The sequence below is a fragment of the Coptis chinensis genome, chromosome 7 (assembly GCF_015680905.1).
Source record: "Coptis chinensis isolate HL-2020 chromosome 7, ASM1568090v1, whole genome shotgun sequence".
Lineage (NCBI taxonomy): Eukaryota > Viridiplantae > Streptophyta > Magnoliopsida > Ranunculales > Ranunculaceae > Coptis > Coptis chinensis.
Window position 1 is genome coordinate 94,920,236 of NC_141462.1, and position 20,966 is coordinate 94,941,201.

Genomic DNA, 20,966 nt, shown 5'->3' on the forward strand with positions numbered 1-20,966 from the left:
GCCGAGCTCGAGCTCAAATTAAAACTCGTGTAACAAATGAGCTTGATGAAGCTCGGCTCGTTTAGCTCAAATAGCATATTTATAGTGTAAAATGACCGAGCTTAGCTTAGCTATTTGACCGGGCTCAACTCGTTTAAGCTTAGCTCGAGCTCGCTCGTTTAACTATATGAGCCGAGCTCGAGCTCAATTTAAAGCTTGTATAATTAGCGAGCCGAGCTTGAGCATGGTAAAGCTTGGCTTGTTTAGCTCGAATTCCACCCTTATCCACCTGTCACTCCACTATTTGTTACCAAGCCAACCGAAGCCGAAAGAAGAGAACCGATATTGAAGAATCCGCCCGAGACCGTTTCGTTTCCTTGAAAACTAGTGAATACCGAAAAAAGATGACCGATCTAAGGAGATTTTATGATGTATTTCAGAATTTATAGATTAATATCCCATTTCTGACTGCCATCAAGCAAGTTCCATCGTATGCCAAGTTCCTGAAAGATCTAGTGAAGAAGAAGACCAACATTCCGAAAGAAGCTTTTATCGCTCAACGATGTTCATCGTACCTACAAAATCTATCAGTTGTGAAACTGAAAGATCCTGGAAGTCCAACTGTTACATGCAGAATTGGAGACTCTTTGGAGGAACAAGCTTTATTAGATTTGGGTGCTAGTGTGAATCTTCTACCATATTTCGTCTATGAGAAGTTGGGCTTGAAGGATCTAAAACCGACTGATGTTACTTTTACAAATAAGCGATAGATCGATGAAGATACCTAGAGGACTAATTGAAGATGACATAGTCAAGATCGAAGATTTCTATTATCCGGTTGATTTCATAGTACTCGACATAGAACCTACATCTGGTAGGCAGATACCAATCATTCTAAGCAGACCATTCTTGGCCACTGCAAATGCACTCATCAACTGTCAAAACGGTAATATGACGTTATCCTTTGATAATATGAGAGTCGAAACCAATATTTTCCATACGTTACAGCAACCACAGGAGGTATGTGCTGTGAATGAGGTTTGTATGATTGAAGCGTTAGCACAGGATTATCTAACTCATTCATATCCTATTGATGAGTTGTTGAAAGCTCTGACAGACTCAGACTGTGAGGAACTTAGTGTTGAGGCAATGCCTGATGGACCATATAAAGAGCTTAAGAAGGAGCCGCCTAAGCTAGAATTGAAACCTTTGCCGTTTACACTCAAGTATGTTTTCTTGGGAGATTTGGGAACCTACCCAGTAGTCATTGCATCAGATTTGACTGAGGAGCATGAATCCAGGTTAGTAGCACTTTTAAAGGAACACAAGTCAGCTATATGTTAGACAATTGATGATATCAAGGGGATCAGCCCTATGATAGTTCAACATAGGATTCATCTGGAAGAGGATTCCAAGACTTCTAAGCAAGAGGTTGTCAAACTCCTTGGCCAGACATTATCTACCCTATTTCGATAGTCGATGGGTTGGTCCAGGTTCAAGTTGTGCCGGAAGAAGTCCCGAACCACGATGTCGAGAATGAGAACAATGAGTTGATTCCAACCGGGATTCGACCGGATGGAGAGTTTGCATCGATTACGAGAAGTTGAATAAGCGACGAGGAAAGATCATTTTCCATTGCTTTTCATTGATCGATATTAGAAAGATTAGCCGGACAAGCTTACTCACGCTTTCTTGATGGTTACTTCGGGATACTTTCAAATCCATATTCACCCTCGGGACCAAGAGAAGACATTCACATGTCCTTTTGAGGATTATGCGCATCATCTCTCCTTTGTCCTTAAACGTTGTTCGCGATACCAACTTAGTTACTCAACTGGGAAAAATGTCACTTCATGGTAAAGGAAGGGATCTTCTGCTGAAAGAATTCTAGTAGATCGGTGAAAATGTCTGAGGAAGTAAGCATGTTGTCGAAAAGATCGGTTTTGAGATGGAAACCTAAGTATTCCCCACCTTATTAGTTTATGGGATTTACTCCTGTTGACCTTCAAAGGAAGATTATTTTTATGGCTCGTTATAGGGTTCGGTAAAAGTCCATTTGCACATAAGAGGAGAGTCGTAAGCTAGGTTCTTTGTAAGAATTGCCATTCTGAAACTTGTCCCGGGTTCTGACAATTAAAAAGAAAATTGTTGGTACAAGGTATACTTTTGTCAATCACATGCTGAGAGAGATCAGAAGAATTCCTACAAAGTGGAACCTAGTGGGTGGGAGTACTAGTCTTGAGGATCTGACTATAAAGGACTCAAAAGTCTTGAGGATCTGACTTTAAAAGACTCACATTATGTCTTGGGGATCTGACGTAAAAAGACCTAAAAATTTGTTTCTTTAACTAATTCTGATATTCGGCATCAATGGTAATATCCTACCTTTTTCTTATCCATTTTATTTACTTCTTTATACATTGAGGTCAATGCATGCATAAGTAAGGGGATGGTGTACTTGAGAAATGAATTTCGAAAATTAGTTTTCAAAAAAACAAAAATATTTTTGGTTTCTATATCAGTAGCATGAGAAAAATGAATTTTAATGATGAGTCTGGGATATATATTCTATACTGCTTAGTGTTGAGTTTGATAGATAGTTAATATTATTGATTTCATTACCGCTTAGACTATTTATTATGCTCAGACATAGTTCTTACTGATAGAATTCTTTATCAAGGCACCACCATAGTACTTGGTCAATTTTGTGTACGTTTGCTAGAAGAGAGATTTAAACCCCTAGTAAACTAGAAGTAGAATTTTTAGACTTAGCCCATGAGACTTGAGCTTTATACCCATTCTTTGGAGAGTTCTTACGAAAAATCCAAGTCTTAGTGACTCAACATCTTTCAGTTCTTTATGTCATTGTAATATCTCATTATTCGTTGATTTGGTTAATCACAGTGATATCAACCAACTGGGGAGATAGCCATTAGGTCTTGTAGTCTATTCAAAAAGCAGTATCATACTGATAAGTCAAGTAGTGAACCCATTCAGCATTTATCCCACCTAGTAGGACCATCATGTTAAACCCTTTTGAGCCTTACAATAAGCCATTTTCTTTCATAAAACCCTTTACCCGTCACCCAACTCCAGACAAAGAGTATAACCAAAATCTTTATCAGCCATACCCATATGTTTCTGAGAATACGAGGGGCACAAAGAGAAAGAAAGACCACAAAAGGAAGATTACAAGGAAATATCGAGAGAGATACAATGAAGTCCATCATTACGTTCAAAGTGAAAGAAGCTAGTGGAAAACAAGCATATCCAATTACTAATCAAGGATATACCAATCGAGCTATAAAAAAAAAAAAAAAAAAGTTGAAACGAATGGATGGAAAAGCTAAGACAAAGGAAGAATTTTCTCTGCAATACGTAATTTGAAGAAATCTTCCAAAGAAAAAGCAAAACCCTTAGTGTTTTTCGAAAACAACCTTAGAATCCTTTTTACCTTTCCTTCATAAACCAATACCCAAGCCAAGTTACAACCCATGACTTATCACTACAGTATGGTACGAAGTCTAGAATAGGTGAGAGGATGCTAAAGTGAATGACCCGACACTTCATATGTGATTGACATTCTTTCCATGAGACTACTTTTATTCAGAAGTCTGTTTTTCAAGGTAGTATGTGGCATGTTTATATGCATTATTCTTTTCTCCACATACATGAGGTAAAATAGTAGACCATCTTCTGAGAGATTCTTTTCTGAGAGTATGATCGGTGAGGATTGAAAGTCGAGATTATCTACCTATGGTAAACTTAAGATTCCGTTTCTTGGATAGGAGAATATAGGAGATTGACTAAGTACACACATAAGCCTTGATTGAGAATTTTGTCAATTTTTACTATCTCCCATCATAATCTATGAGTCTTTGCAACAATGTAGTTCGCAATGGATACCGTCTGTTGGAGTAATCACTAAGTGGGTAAGGAATTTCTCTCTCTAAAAAATACTATCATTCTTGAACATGCTATTGATTAATTTTGTTGGTATATCACCTGAAAACCCTCATGAGACTATAACTCGTTCTTTTTGGGGAACTTAAAGGTTTAAAGCCTTGTTGCATATGGTAAATGCAATCGCGATGCCTGCAAAAGTGAGTTAGGATTTTATTTTTGTTATTAGGATGTGATTTTGATCACTTATCTATTTTTATCTTATTTGCTAAGAGACTAGCAAAAGGCTAGTTGGGAGTTGTAATAAGTGCTCAAAAAGTGAAATTTAACCCTCGATTATGCCTCTTGTTTAGCCATTTTAGTGGACTAATAGTGTTTGTAAGTTATGTTTTAAGATTCTACATGTGAGAAAGAGAGTTTTGTAGAATATTAGAGAAAAAGGGATAAAATGGAGCAATTCAGAGCATTAAGGATCACATGGGAAGCCCGTGGACAATCATGGAGAAGGCCAAGGAATTGAAGCTATTAAAGATGCGACTTGGACCTATTTTAAAGCCTATTTGGAAGCCCAAGGCCAAAGGATTCATTACTTGGACCAAAGCCCGCAAAAGAGGATAAAAAGATAGAGTAGAAGAGACAAAATAAGCTTACGCGTCTGGGACGCATGGATCGAAGGTCTGAGATGCATTGATCGCGTCGAGGCATATGAATAGTGTGTCCCAGGGCATGAATCAACAATTGTAGCCAATTCCTTCTCAGTTTTGGAGATGAAGTTAGACTCTGAAAGAAGTCTATTTGTATTAGAAAACAAATGACGGTTTGGAATGCTTCTAGAGCTCATTGTAACCCCTATAAATAGAGGACCTAAGTGCCTCATGTAAATTGCCAATTCACTTATAATCTTGTCTCCATAACTTGAGGCAGAGAGAGATTAATAATAAAATATCGGTTTTAACTAGCTGAGTCTTAATAAATTAGTCTTTCTAGTCTTATGTTCTTCGACTCTTCTTCTCGTTCTTCGTGTTCTTCCTTCTATATGGAAGGCTAATCTTCTCCTTCAAGGGAGGAGATGAAGTCGGTACTTAAGGTTTAATGATTCTTCTTGGTCATGGTGTTCTTCAATCAGGTTAGTTCTTTATGTTTTTAGTTATTAGTTCCATTGCCCACACCAGGGGATGGAAGTATAGAATAGGGTTTATGTTTTGCAATATTAATATCATGCTAGTGTTCTTTACTTTTCTTCTAGTAGTGTAACTCTTTAGAGTTAGAGAAGTACTCTTTGTGTTGCCTTAGAAGGGGTAGCTCAGGGAGTGGCTGCCTAGGGGAAGTATTATTTGTGTTTGCCTTAAGTGGTGATTCATTGAATGGCCGCCCTATTATGAAGTACTCCTTGATGTTGCTCTTGGTAATACATTGAATGGCTGCCCGAGCTTACATAAAAGGAAAGAAGATATTAATAGCATAAACATAGGAACAACCTTAAGTAGAGTTAATTGTTAACGATGTTTTGTCCAAGAAGGCATCGGCACTTGCTCGATTGCCTAATTGTAGTCTACTTGTAAGAACAACCATGAAGCAGAAGGTCATAGATTAAAAGTATTGGTGGATTCTAATCTCTTGAATTCCCTCTCTTATAAATTCCCAATAGTTTAGTTAATTTAGTTTAGTTTAGCATTAGAATCTAAATCTCTATAATCATAGTTTTTAATCCCTTAAACCCCCTTTCCAGTCCTGTCCTTCACATAACATACACTTAAAAGTGGAACGATACCCTACTCATCCTTTACTTATTGAGGGATAATTAGGTTTTGATACGCTTCTATTTGTTCAACGACCATCATCTATCTACATCATCCATACACCATCTACACACAAAAAAGAGCGAGTGTCAATAATTAGAAGTTGGAAAAAACTTCTGACCAAAAGTAATGGATATATTGAAACAACCAAAGCAATGAAAACTTCCACCCTATCCTTTTGAAGGCATCCCTTCATTTCAAGAGTCAGACTAAAAAAATAATGCAGTGGCTCTCAACAAATTCTTGAGTATAGTAGTAGTATACAACATCATGTAAAGGGAAGTCTAAAAATCATATATATTCAGAGAGAACAAAACAAATAAAATTCAACGTTACCAACCTAAAACAATAGGATTTGACTCCTATAGTTAAACAAAGTAATTATTTTGTCATCCTCTAACCTTATTTTGAAGTATATCAAACCTATTGAAACATGCACTTCTCTATAATAAACAACGTGACAAAACATTCAGAGATTAAGCTCTCCCAATCATTTCTTTCCAATTGGCTCCAAAGTCATATGCGTGAGCGTGAGAACATTGACCGCCTAATGGATCGGAGAGTATTTTTTTTTTTTTCTTTAGAATTCAGCTCAGCAAAAGTCAAATAAAGAGAGCACTATCAAATTTAAGCAAAAAAACTATATAATCGTCCAAAAAAGAGAAATGCAAATTACAAACAAAAGGTATACAAACATAAGTTGCAAAAAATTACAAACAAAAGTAGAGGAGGTTGGAACACAAAAGAAGTTGCAAAAATTACAAACGAAAATAGATGGAGGCTAGTACTATATAATTCTTTTCAGGACATACATCACGGTTCATGTAGGTACTAAGCTTTTATTGAAGAGAGGCCCAACATACATGCTATATGCCATATGTGCACTTGTCATAGAGATAATCTCAGTAGTGATCCTGTTAACACTTAGAAAAAAAATTATTCAGATTATATGTTACTTATATATGGACATTGTGTACCTTAAAAAAGACGTAGCGAACACCGAAAAGTGGAATCTGAAAAATTGGCATGAGGAAAGCACGAACTTCACAGTCGTTGACAATTGAAGTAGATAGAATAATAGAACAACACATAATTGCTTGCCAAGTTTATGATCTTCATCTTTGATGAGTCAAAAGTGCTTAATAGGGATTATTGCGATCCCGAAATAGAAGTTGCAAAAGATGCAAGAAAAGAACATATAGTATATGGGAAATTGCAAAATAAATTATTGGAATCAGAGAAGATGACCACATTAAGGGAACTTACAATGAGGAGAGATATGACTTATGGAGAATCTGTATTTGAGTGACTTATAATAAAAATATAATCATATCAATAGCAAATATAAATCAATAAAAGAAAAAAAAAGTTTAATAACTTTATTCAATGCAAATTAAATAATCAAATCAATCACCTATAACCACAAAACACATATTCACCTACACGTGCAAGGTGATACAGGAGAGTGTTAAATATTGAGCACTACGAAATGAAAAGATTTTAAGTGCATGCAGAACAACGTCAATAGCTAATGAAACCAATAACCCCCTACACAATTTACAAAATGAATACCCAAATGAGGAAGGTGATTGAGGAGAGTAATAAATATATATGAAAAAAATAGCTCCAAATAAATAACAGGAAAAAGAAGAAGAATTAGAAGAAAATTACACACCTTAGGGTCCGAAAATTCAGGTTGAAAAGTAGCAAGTATCGACACCATTATTGAAAAGTTGAGTTGAATGGAGGTGCCGTCAGAGCTTAGGCAGACTTTGACGAAGGAGGGAGTAATATTGAGGAGGAACAGTAGGAGATTCTAAGAGGGGGTTTGTAACGCCCATATTTTTAAAATACGTTTTTATTTATTTATTAATTAATTAAATAATTTATTTTAAAAAAATTGGTTGGATTGGACTCGGGACATGTGGGCCTGGTTTTTGGGCCCGAGTATGTTTTGGGCTTGGGTTTCGGACCCAAGTATATAAACACATTTTTCTAGAGAATAGGGTTTTAAAATAATAAAAAAATAATGAAAATGGAAAATGAGAGAGAAGTTTGGTTTCTTTGGAGAGGTGGAGCCTTGACGGTTCGGACTCTGGGAGGATTAAATTAGGGTCGGGTTTTAATTCAGGAGTAGCTATTTTGCTATATCACGGATTTATCGTTTTCGAATATCGGTATATTGTCTAATGTTTCTATTTTTATATATTGTTCATTATATTGTTTTATTCGACGTCGTGTTCGCCGAGTTTGTTAAAACTCTAGTCAAACACCGCTGAACTGTTGAAATCCTGTGTTATTGAAATGCATTAGAATTTGTCGAAATGGGATAATGAAGTGGTGTGGATATTGGTTTTAGTGAAATGTGGGAGCGGTTCCAAACTTGGGAGGAGGCGTCGTCCTTGCGAGCCCAATAAAGGAATGGTCTGCATTCTTGCCTTTATTGTTTCTTTGAACTTTTTGTTGTCGTGGGCTATTTTTGGTTGGGTTGATTGGTTGTTGGTGGAGGCGAGATGGATCGGGGTTGGATTAAGTTGTTGGTGATGGGGTCGTGTAATGGTGTGGGGCGGTAGATGGGAGCTGTCGAAGCTCTGTTAATGGCGGAGACGAAATGTCAATCTAGTGTGGAGGAAGGGTTAAATGAAATTTATAAGGTAGTCGTGTTGGTTGTCAATGGAAGGGGTGTGTTGGAGCACGGTGGTTGGGCTGTTGGGAGCCTTGAACAGGCGCCAATGGCGGTCGGGTTGAGTTTTTACGGATATGAGGAATCGGGGTTTGTGGGTATGAGAAGATGGGGTTTTCTAGGGGATCAAAACCGAACCATTTCGGTTAGTTTGGAGGGTCGCGGTGGTGGTGGTGGAGGAGAGAGCGCGAGAGGTGGCTGAGGGAGGGAGGGAGGAAGAAGACACATTGGTCTACTTTGGGCTTGGACTTGGGCGAGTTCAGTCTTTGGGCCAAAAAAGCTAATTAGTTCATTTGGGCGAAATGTTTTAAGTTCTTGGGCCCTAGCTTGTTTTGTTTGGGCCCGGATTCTATTTTAAGTTTTGGGGCCGATTTTGGTTGTTTTGTTTGGGCGAGTTTCTTTTGGTTTTGTTTGCGCCCGGATTCTATTTTAAGTTGTTGGACTCGGTTTAGATTAAGTGGTTGGGCCAAAATCTAACTAGTTTTCTTGGACCGGTTTAATTTAAAGATTTTCGTAGAATCCAATTATGTTTTCGCGGTTCGATATAAGTTTTGGGCCTAAACACTAGTTAGTTATTGGGCGGATTAATCCGTTGTTTCGGACCGGTTCCATATTAATTTGTGGACCAGTTCAATATAAGGTTTGGGCTTGGCCAGTTGGGTCCGAACCCTTACCTTGGTCATGAGCCCATGAGCCCATGAGTCATGCACCTTTGACCTTAGCCATGAACCATGGCTATGACCATGAACCTGTCGAACATGGAAACGACAGTTTGACTTTGACCATGACATGTTGAGTTTGACCTTGACCATGATGTGTTGACCTTTGACTAGGACACGTTGATTTTGACTAGGACATGTTGACTTTGACCAGGACAGTTTGACTTTGACCAAGACCTGTTGACTTTGACCAGGACTTGTTGACCTTTGACCATTGACATTTGACTTTGACTGTGACCGTTGACCGTTGAATAGGAAACGTTGACTTTTCTAGTTTTTCACACGTTTGTTTATATTCATTATCTAATTATGATTTGACGTGAGTAGTGTGTAAAACATATATATATTGGGCTTTGATTATGGATTGTAGACTGTATAATTGTGCTACATTTTATGTTGTAAATGGTATGGACAAATTAAATGTGGAAATGCTGTGGAAGCTGATATAAATCTAGTTGTCATTATCTAATTAAGATTTGACATGAGTAGTGTGTAAAGCATATATATGTTGGGATATATATATATATTAAATGGAATAGTTTTAGAGACATAAATGTATAAATACTCCATTATTATATATGTAAGATGCTACTATGAGGTAGCATAGTATTGGTGAATATTTGCCCACGGGAGTGTGGTGTAGTGCAATAATATATTGGCACGTGAAAGTATGAAAGTGGTTATGAGATATAATTGAGATATTTCTAAATATTATGGCTTAGTGCAATAAGGTAATTGACACGCATTGATATAGTGGATTTATTATGAGTCATTAATGTATGACACTTGAATAAATTACGTAACGAAAAATCCTAGAACCCGACTACCACAACTCATGTGATTGTCCCTTCCGGCATTCGCTTAATCTGAATGGCCTTCTTGGCCCTTTTCGGCGTTTGAGTTAAAATTTGAATGGCCCTCTGGCGAAATAACCGAATAGTGGCTTGATTATTCCGTTCGCAAAAATAGAACGATGACGCGCGATATTTTATGCCGAATAGTGGCATTACTTACATAATTGCTTCCGTGTGAGGATTTACTTGGTGTGCGGCATCCCGCTAAGGGTGGTTACGCACGGAGTGGTTCATTATGTAAGGGGAGGCATGTGGATGTACATGTTAAGTTGGGTAGCGATTGTGGTAGCCAGGGAAACTAGGTAAGACATAGATACGACGTGATTTTAGGGACATACAAAGAAAGTCTAAACTAATATAATTATGGTAATATTGTTGGTAAATGATATATCTCTAGATAGATGATTGTATGTGTTTGGCTGGTTAGTATTTTAGTTAGAACCTAAGGCGCCTCGTGGAGGAACTAAATGCCTTTTTATTATGCGTATGGTATATTGTATTAGTTGTTGGAAGTTAAGGCGCCTCAGTGGAGGAACTACCTGCCTAGATTATTGGAGTTAAATATGTTATATTAGTCGTTGAAAGTTAAGGCGCCTCGGTGGAGGAACTAACTGCCATAAGGATTATGTATATATTTGTATAAGTATATGTTGTTTTTAGAGCTACTCACACCAAAGATTTTATAATCTTGACCCGATTTGCATGTTTGCTTATCGGGTGTGTTCATTCAATGAACATAGTTGATAAGTTTTGACAGTTTAGTGTTGAAGAAGGTTGGGTCAGCTGCGTGTGGTTTTAATTAGCATTGCATTTCGGGATGTATTTTGTTTTCCCTTAAGGTGATATAGATTTTCAGTCTAGACAATGTAATTGTACTTTCATTTGTAATTTTAAATAAGGAGTTATTGAAAAGAGATTTGTAACATAATCTTAGTTGTAAATTTTTGTAATAAAGAGGACATTTGTTTAATTGAAATTTTTACTGGTTTTTAATTATCCGCATTATTTAAACTGTTTATGGGTTTTTTGGAAGTGGAGAGTGCGTCACACCTCGGAGATCAAAGAGTCGGGGACAAATAATGTTTTTCCGAATTCTGTCGAAATTCGGGGTGTGACAGGGTTATTATTTTGAGAAAATCTGGTGTGCGCAGGAAAGAGAGAGAGAGAGAGAGAGAGAGAGTGGAGTAGATAATCTGGGCCACTCCTATCAGCAAATGGTACGGGGGTATTGCCCCACAAAGTCTTGAAAACAGTCGGTGATTCTAAGAGGGACTTATTACTTAAGGGTTACAAATATGTAACTTTACATGAAATAGGCGAGGGTAAAACTGGAAGAAGATAACAAATATGCATGTGAAGGCAAAACTGAAAGGAAAAAACGACATATGAATTCTCCTGTAACTGGGGGCGCGTTTTCTAAAGAAGAGAGATGCATATCCTACGACAATCTATACGTGCCAGGACAATTCTAGTGGATTGTAATTCTCCACCTTTTCCTTGACATGATACCAAACTATCAATATTGCAATTTCATTACAACAATCATTTACTTTTTTGCATACCGGCCTATAGCAGAAAATTCTGAATTGAAGAAGCACATCTAGCCAAAGTGCATCTAACCTATCGGGGATTAAATGAATTTAAGGGTTAGAGTTTAGGGAAAGAATTTAGTGAATTTTGTATACATTTAATCACATATATACACAAAAAGTCTTCGTATACAATATAAGCGAGATAATTAGTGGATTAGCAAATGAGTAAAACAAACACGTAGTATTCTTATATGTACAATGTGTGTACATTAACCAGTGTGCATGATAGTAGCATGACAAAACACAAAAAACACTATGGTAGACTGGAAGCAGTAGTACAAATGTGATTAAACCAACGGGTAACTAAGTTGCCAAAAGGAAACAATAACACGATATGGACTGGTGCACATATGCACAACCATTACCAAATGTCTTGGTAGACTTCATAAACAAAGTACACAACAGTAAAAGGATAGATACAATGGTTTATAATGTATGACTCCCATTCATTAGATTTTATTAGAAGTATTTACAGTACCATCAACCAAAAAGAGCTGAAAAAAATATCAAATAACTACAGATGACAAAATTGCACGAAGAAAACAATAGCATGGTTACCTTGGTTATTGTTGTAAACCTACATTTACATTCGAGAAAAAAAAATTGTGTATTAAAATTTATAACTAAAAAATATTAAAAACCCTAAAAAATAAAATAATATAATGATAGAATATCAATGATTAATGGGGTTAAGTTCATACTGCTTAATTATAAGGCTACAACATTCACAAACACCAACCATTCAAGTGAAGGACTCATAGTAAAATACTCACTCCAAGCAAAGAACTACATGTTATATTCCCAAAATGTTATATCCCAAAAGACCATTCTTACTTCCTGGTAATCCTACTATATGTAAGATTTTTCTTCCACACAAAACCGTAAAAAAAAAAGGAAATCAAACATGCTTGCTTTACAAATTTGGTGCTGGATTATTTCCTCAATTTGAAAATGGATATGATAGAAAGAAAATTCTTACTACAAAATGTATCTACATGTACACAATCATAATCACAACCATATTGACTTGCGTGCAAAATAGTCCTTCAAATGACCTATAACATGTATAAATGATTTCAGATTAGAAAGTTAATAGTTCCTTAGAAGTTGAAGGTTCATCAAAATTGCAAAATTCAATGAAAATAGACGGACACAAACATTAGACTTGTTAGGAAGAGGGCCTTCCAATTTCAACTGAGGCATTAGATCTCAGGGGAGATGCGAACATAAAAAACAGAGTGTATATTAACTTAGAGACTTTAATGCCTGACCGAGTATTTCAGAATCTGATGGCTTGGGAAGATCATTTCCTTTACAGTGGCACCATTTTTGTATATCTTGAATATTGGAACAATTCTCACGTGCTCAACATTGGCTACGCTTTGTGCTCACCTCAATATCCACCTTCAGAAAATACCATAAAAAGATATCAAGATATTGAAGTAAAAGGTTAAAGTATAACACCATCATACATATTTTCATTGTGGGATGCTTACCTTGACAAAATTCACAGAAGGATATCGAGCGCAAAGTGTGTTCATGAAGTACAACTCTGGAAGACATTTGGTACAACCCTATTGACGCATCTCAGACTCACTCTGTCTATCTCAAACCATTTGCCTACATTCAATTCCTTCAAAACCCATATTGTCATCCAAGGCTCTGTAACTCAATTAATCGAAATAGACACATCCAACTCCAACAAATGCAACCTAACCTCATACCTACCAACAAATTGCATAAAACCAATTATAAACAATTGCACTGCTAGTTAACCAAGATGCATGGTTATATATCATGGAAAAATCAATGTGGAAATTACCTGAAATCAAGAATTAAATATGAACCTCCAATCCTCCGTTATCATAGAATTCCATGTGAATTTTGTTCTACAGTTCAAACTCATGAAACCCAAAACTCTTCAAGTGACTCTTCTCTAGCAGGCCTATTTTCTCGTTAACCTATTTAGACTCCCATCAAGAAATAGAGGCCATGCACGTTTTATAGTTTAACCTATGTAGATATCAAACCGGCTAATTTAGACTCTCATTTAGATTTCACACAAGAGCAAGCATAAGATATATACATATGTCATTCCAATGAAAGATTTCTTAACCTTGAGAACAGTCATCACCAAACTAAGAATACATAAGCTTCATCCTACAAAGCCAAGTCTCATAATAAAGCATCAATTCAACATACACATAAGAGGCTCAAGTGAATTTGAGATAACCCATCATCCTAAAAGAAAATATATGTATTTGTATTGAAGGCTAAACTTCAAATCTAACATGTGCATTTTGAAAAAGTTTCAAAAAATGGGAATGATGCACACACAAACACTTTAAAATGGCAAGCTCGCTTTTGAATCCCCAAATCCATCCTGAACCACTTGTGTTAGTATTTGGATGGTGTTAGTGGTAGGTATTGAAACATGGATAAACTACCTCTTGACGGTTGCAGTGTCTTTTTGAACAGAGGGAGAAAGATATTTGAGGGCACTGGAAGTAGAGGCAGCATTTAAGAAATTTCATTGTAAAGAGGCATTAAATGAAAACAACCCTTTGGGAAGATGCACAACCCAAGCAAATTGTCCATTACTATTATTTATTTTTTTCGTTTCTTATGCACTGATCTTTTAGAAACCCAATGGTAACGCATTTACTTGAATGTGTAATGGCAGGAAAAAAAAATCAAGGAAAGAATAACCTAGAAGTTTGACTTGAGCTCATAACATCTCTTAAAAATGGTATTTTGAAGCCGGAAACTAAGGTAACCTACTACCACATCGCCTTAATTTATTGAAGGGACTTAGAAAAAATACTTGGGCTTGCAAATATTTTGGCTAGTAAATCACATGTACTAGTCCAAAAATGCTAAACGTTGCAGCACTACCAAAAGCTACTTCTGCATCACTTTGCTTATTTAAAACCACTCTCGCACTGCAAGTGTCCCTTATAGCTTTTGTTTTTGATTCCTTGAAATCCTCAAAGCGTCTGTATATCTTATTCAGGTTCATTTATGAGGGAATACAACCTGACTCAGGAAAACTCATCAAAAGTGGTGCGGTGAAGGGGGAAATTCATTCACATATACCCTCAGGTTCATTTATGAGGGAATACAACCTGACTCAGGAAAACTCATCAAAAGTGGTGCGGTGAAGGGGGAAATTCATTCACATATACAAATACGAACTGCTTGTGGGTTTGTCGGGTACCAAGAATCAAAAATAAAAAATAATAAACTCAAAGATCAACAAAAAAAAACTCATATGAGAAATTACATACCTCTTTCTAAATTCTCTTTCTCCAATAATCATGTCTGAAGAAAATGATATCTTCAATATCAAGTGCACGCCGCTTTGAATTTTGTGGACTTAAAGGGAAGGGGGTTTCTTTTCTAAGGAACAGCTACAAAGTTGCTTTTCTAATGAACACTTTCATCAAAATTTACACGTTCTCTAGTAGCAAACATGACAAAGATAAAAGCACACATGAAATATAGGAATGAAGTTAATAACAGGAATCCACGGAAAGTACCCATCATCTCGACAAAGAATCCGGCTGGAATTGCCTATGATAGCAGCCATTGTTCTAGTAATATTTGATATTCCTGTTGCCAATGCAAAAAGGGTAGTGAGAGAGAGAGAGCATCAGTTGAATATCAAAATAAGATAGAAATTGGTAGTATTACCATGTATAACACCTGAATAATGCGGAGAGATTTCCTGATTACATCCAAAGGAGCAAAAGATCATAAATGTAAGAAATAAGTCAGTTGCAGAGTTCCAAGTCGGTTCTTTAAATTCCAATATACCACAAACCTGAAAATTCACAAGGAAGCCAGAGTGGCCGAAAGACTTCAAGCCAACAGCTACAACAAGCCAAGCAGATGCAATAGTTGGAGTTTTTGCTCCAATTAAACCAAGAAGCGGAAATCCCAGCCCCAGAAAACCAATAGACTGCACAGTAGGAACATAGATAGTAACTCTTTTGGTTCTTGAGCAGGCAAGAAGAGAGGAATAAGATCAATTCGACCGATTGAAATCCGAAGTTAGGAAGGAGACAATCAGGGATATATGTTTTTTTTGGCTTTCAGTTTTTATTTTTTTTTTAAGAGAGAGCAAATTAGGAGAGATTTGGGAGAGAGAAATGGGACATAAGAAGAAGAAGAGAAGAAGAAGAGTGATGATAAAACATAAAATTGAATAGTTTACCTACGTAATGAACGATGAACTCAAAATGTAAGTAAACTAAAACTATCTTATGAGCCTATATGTTTATCAAAGTTTCTACTCTCAATTCTATCGAAATAGAGTGGAGTAACAAATTCGTTCCACTCCTAATGCTCTAGCATGGAATGTTTTCTAGTCTAATTAGTCGGTCTTAAGTCTAATGAGAGCTTTGCGAAGGGTGTTATACTACGATACCTATATGAAATTGATTATGTTGAATTTAACTACGAATGCTATTTGATATGATTGTTTTTGAATCTAGATAAAGGATTAGAGGGGAATTGAATCCACCTCCAACTTAATACCCTAGCATAGATTCTTGTACCTCGATTCTTACGTTCTTACGGCAAGAAATTCGAGTTCTAATCCCTAGTGTTCATGGCATTTCTACCGAATACTAACTAGTATGTGAGGTCGTCCACCCATTCTCATGGCGAATCACGACCTTCTAGATTGGAATAGATTCTACAATGCTTCTACACTATACCACTAAGTTTTCATCAAGGCTTCACTAACCCCTCTAATGGAGGTTTTAGCCTTGAGTCATCAACCCATCATTTCCCATTGAATTATAACTACACATCATATTAAAATTCTAACTTAACTAAATTAACTAACAATGTTTTAATCTACTTAATCTACTTAAACTACGAAATGATAATCAACAAGAATTAAAACTAGATCTATAAATTGAGATGACAAAAATCGAAATTGACAAAATAACTATTTTATTTATCTAATCAATCAAGAACAATGATTCAAAGACTTAATCTAAAACAAGAATTGAAAATGGAACTAAAATTTAATTAATCTACTGAAAACTAGATTTAGAATTATCTATATTGTTTTAGGTCTAACTAGCTACCATTAATAAAGAGCTAAGCTTTGGTTTTTATACTTTCAGATCCAAAAATCGTGCATGGGCTTGGAGCCATGTTTTGGGCCAGAGAATCAGGCCCAAAACCCAATACTTTCAGTCCAAAAAGGCCTATTCAGCTGCAGTTGGCTTCACTAGACTTTTCGTCCACTTCTGCTTCTCTGATTGGATCAAGTCTTAGACCATTGGAAAGCTCTTTCCGAGCCAGTCGTTTTAACATAAGGTAGGCCCAATTCCGAGGTTTGAGTCCAAAGATATGGTCTTCAGAAGTTCTGTTGACTTTGTGCACTATTTCTGCCCGCGTGGACTTTGACTCTTCATCTTTTGACCGGGCTTTACAGAGGCTTTGTCTTCTTGAATCTTGGCATTTAATCACAGAACTCCTTAGCAACCGATCTTTGCTCCTTTATCTCGCTAAAGTGGCACATTTCTACACATAATGGACTTTTACTGAAATGCATAAAACACGAATCGATATTAACTCTTAATTATTACTCACATAATTGGTCTAAAAGTATGACTGTCTGGGTTAAAACTACAGTTTTTGGGCTCTTATAAAACCACCCCAAACAGCATTTTGCTTGTCCTCGAGCAAAGATGAGAAATTAGAATAAGTGACCAAAAATGGAGTTCTATCTACTCGTTTTCTTTGAGTCGCGATTGCATTGACCATATATGCAACAAGGCCTTAAACCACTAGGAATTCCCTAGTGGACGAAGTTATAACCTCGTGAGAGTTTTCAGTGAAGGTACTCACAAACTTCAACTATACTACAATGACTAAGAAATAAAACTATTGTTTCCTCATTCATGTCCCAACTATCTATACATCTCACTAGCAACCAATAAGAATAACCAAGTTAAAAACCTAAACTAATATATGCATAATAATCAATCATCTATGATACAAATATATATACTATGAGTAATACTATGAAATGCCTAGCAGGTTCGTTTCTGAAAACTCGGAATAGCGTCCTTAAGTAGGTCCTCACATAATTGTCAAGACGAAAACCACTCGATTTTTTCCTCTCGAGTTTTCACTACTCCATTTTTTGTTGATGCGATGGGGCACACTTTACCTTACAATCTCAATGACAACAAGGAAGCCGGAGTCAATCAAACACATCTGCCACTTACTATCACCCTAACCTATTCCTAATTGAGCTAGAGGTCTTTATTAGGTGTTGGGGGGATTAGGAGATGGTTTAAGAAGGAAGGAAATGGATATTCAAAAGGACAAGTCTGAGATAGTAGAGTCTTCATATTATGTAACTTCGAGAAAACCTTGTTATTTACTTTTGCTTCTATACTTTGTTTCCATCCTTAGCCATATTTTTTTTTCTTTGGCTTTTAAACTCCTTTTATTCTTTTTTTTTTCGGAGTTTTTATTTTATTTCTATTTCTATTTTTATTTTCTTTGGATGGGAACTTTTTTTCTTTATTTTCTGAAGCAATTAACTAACTTTTGTTTACACCGGTTTTTCTCTTCTTCTTTCTTCCTCATTCTATTCTATGACTTATTCTAGATTGGGTAGGTTGATTTTTTTTTTTTTATTTTTTATTTATTTTATTCTATTTTTGTAACAGGGTAAAGGATTTGTGGTTTATGGAAAGCTAAAGAAAGGCTCAAAGGGGTGACTAGCGGAAAATAATTCATAGGTTTGAATTTCTGGCTATATCGATCCAAAGAGGGCCTAAATTCTCGCTTAGGATATGGCATAGTGATCAAGCAAGTGGACGTGTGATTTCTCTATCCGGATTTTACTTCTCCCTTGTGTCATTTCTCAAATGTTTCACTCATATAAGGCTTTAGGCTATATTCTCACATGATTTGTAGAATAAGTACTCTAGCCTAGATTTCAGAAACTTACTGCTAACAATCATAGATACTCATGTAATATATTTATAGATAGATGCAAAGATTATTACCTACATATTAACCTAAGTTGCTAACAATTATTCTGATGCAAAAGCTACGTGAGACTTCTAGATTGTTAAGCACATAGAGAAGGAAAACAATACCAATATTCCTAAGTGTATAGCATAAACTTATTTATTTATATTTTTGAAATTTTTAACTTGAAAACAAATGCATATTATATATATCTATATCCTAACATATGCCTTAATTACACGTGTTTCTATCCCCCCCCCCCCCCCCCCCAAAACTGCCAAACAAGAAGCATGCTTTGTCCTCAAAGCATTTAAATAAAGAGGGTAGAACAATACCATGGAAACGCGTGAAATTCAGGGCATCCGCAAAACAAATGTTAGAACATACTAATATAGGAAATAAAAATACTGACCCAACTCTATAAGAGTTCCACCCATTATGGGGTTAACAGAATTAAATATGCTTGGGACATAAGCAGACAATAACAAAACTAAAAACTTACCTTATCTCCCGCTTAAACGTCCTCCTCCTCATTAAAGAGATGAGGTTCCTTCGCATCCTGCCAGTCCATTATAACTTGCCAAGCTTGCTGCCATTTATCATCTACTAATGCTAACCTGTTAAGTGTTATTATGTCTGATGGGATGTACGGGGCGACCAATTGAGGCTGCACCTGCCATCCCGGCCTAGTCATTATTCGCAATGAGCGAACCACCCAATTGGTGGGTCTCATGACTTCAACCCTTTTCCAATCTGTGAATTGTGCAATTTATATAGGTAAACAACTTCGCGATGATCGGCTTACCAACACAGGCATAAGAAGATACTTTCTAGCCTCATGGTTTGGGCTCTCTTAAGACTAGCAACTAAAACTTCGGGGAATGTCATATCGGCGTCCCCCTCGCCTAAAGCGAGGAAAATGTCACCAAACCAAGATTGTTTGCGAGAAATGAACTCATTCCCCCAAAATATTCATCGGGATGAATAACATGGTGGTGCCTACGTTTAGGGAAAGGCTACCAAGGGCAATGCTATATAAGCCCACAGTCCATTACTTTCGAAATACCCTCCCCCCATAATACTCATGGAAATATGTATAATCATAAAGATATGCATTATCGGTCATATATGCCCATGTGTGAACATGATCGGTATTGGTAATCCACGAAACTAAAGCGACCACATTTTTATTGAATTAATGTGTCGTGTCATCGACTCTGACGGAGAATTCTTGTTCTCCATCCCGACAATAGAATTTAACGTGGTTAAGTAAAATAAGCGATGAAGTGTGGTGAATATGAATCGTCATCATTTACCCAGTAGATGGCGCCATCCTAATGCGAGGATCTTGTGTCGGAACCAATGTCCATAGGTCACCGATTGCCCAACACGTCTTGAAAAGACTGTTCGGGTATGACTATAGGGGATGTCATCTCAACTACTCTTTGAACAGTTCCAAAAATCCTGGAATGACCCTCACGAAAATTGGAATTTTCCGTTGACATAAAGCAGGCGGAGCGCAGACTTGCTTCGTATAGATAAGCGTGGTCGGCTCGTGGGTTTTGCTATTACGGTGTTTGAAGCGAAGTCACGCCAAGGAGCATGGTCGCGCTCGACTAAAATTTGTGAAATTATCGCAGGCAGCGCTTCGTAGAATCTTTGAAAACAATTTAGAGGAAAAAGAAGGAAAAGCTTGGAGTGAAAGGTCTTGCGGGATGATGGTGGGGTGTATTGTGGTGGTTCGTTAGTGTAGAATGAAAGGAGTTTAAATAGGTTATGAGCTTCCAAAACGAATCGGCAAGTTCCCAAATTGTTTTAAGGCAATTTCGAAATAGAAAATTCCAAACCCAAAACGAAACAAACCATTTTAAACAAAATCCTTTCTAAAAATCCGGTATCTTTCATATTGGATTTAGAATAGTAACTTCTAAACTCCCCTAGATTTCATGCTACCACCACACAAATCATAGATATGCCGATATCGGCCAAATTATCAACCTTTCCTTCAAGACTACTTTACCGCGGATGATCATATAACGAATTATGCTCGGTATAAATATTACCACCCCCAAACAAGTCGGGAAGGTGGGATTAATGATAAAAACAAGCAGTACTCGAAATTAACCAATTATATTAAAAATAAAATTTAAATCCAAACAACATAAAACAAACACATTAATATTTAAATTTAACTACTTAATTAAAATCCAACTAATAAAACAATCAAAACCATGAAATAACAGCTGAACACAACTGATGGTGAACACCTAGCCATGTGATGAAGATGGGCCCGGAGATGGAGATTGGTCCTGGCATGGAGAATGGCTTGAACCATCTGTCCTTCGGCGACGACGCTCATGCCTGTTGGACTCGGCTGAAACAGAGTCCTCCACGGGTGGCATGCGTCATAGCATCTCTCTATTCGAACA

General features: G+C 36.7%; 1 long non-coding RNA gene across 1 annotated transcript; it reads right to left on the minus strand.

The window, feature by feature from the left end:
* Positions 1-6,468: 6,468 nt before the first annotated feature.
* LOC147490186 (uncharacterized) lies at positions 6,469-13,784 on the minus strand. Its single transcript, XR_015203252.1, has 4 exons — positions 13,352-13,784; positions 13,026-13,241; positions 12,801-12,933; positions 6,469-6,604 (listed from the first exon to the last, which is right to left on the minus strand). It is a non-coding gene; the product is annotated as an uncharacterized LOC147490186 (long non-coding RNA).
* Between the last annotated feature and the right edge of the window lie 7,182 nt (positions 13,785-20,966).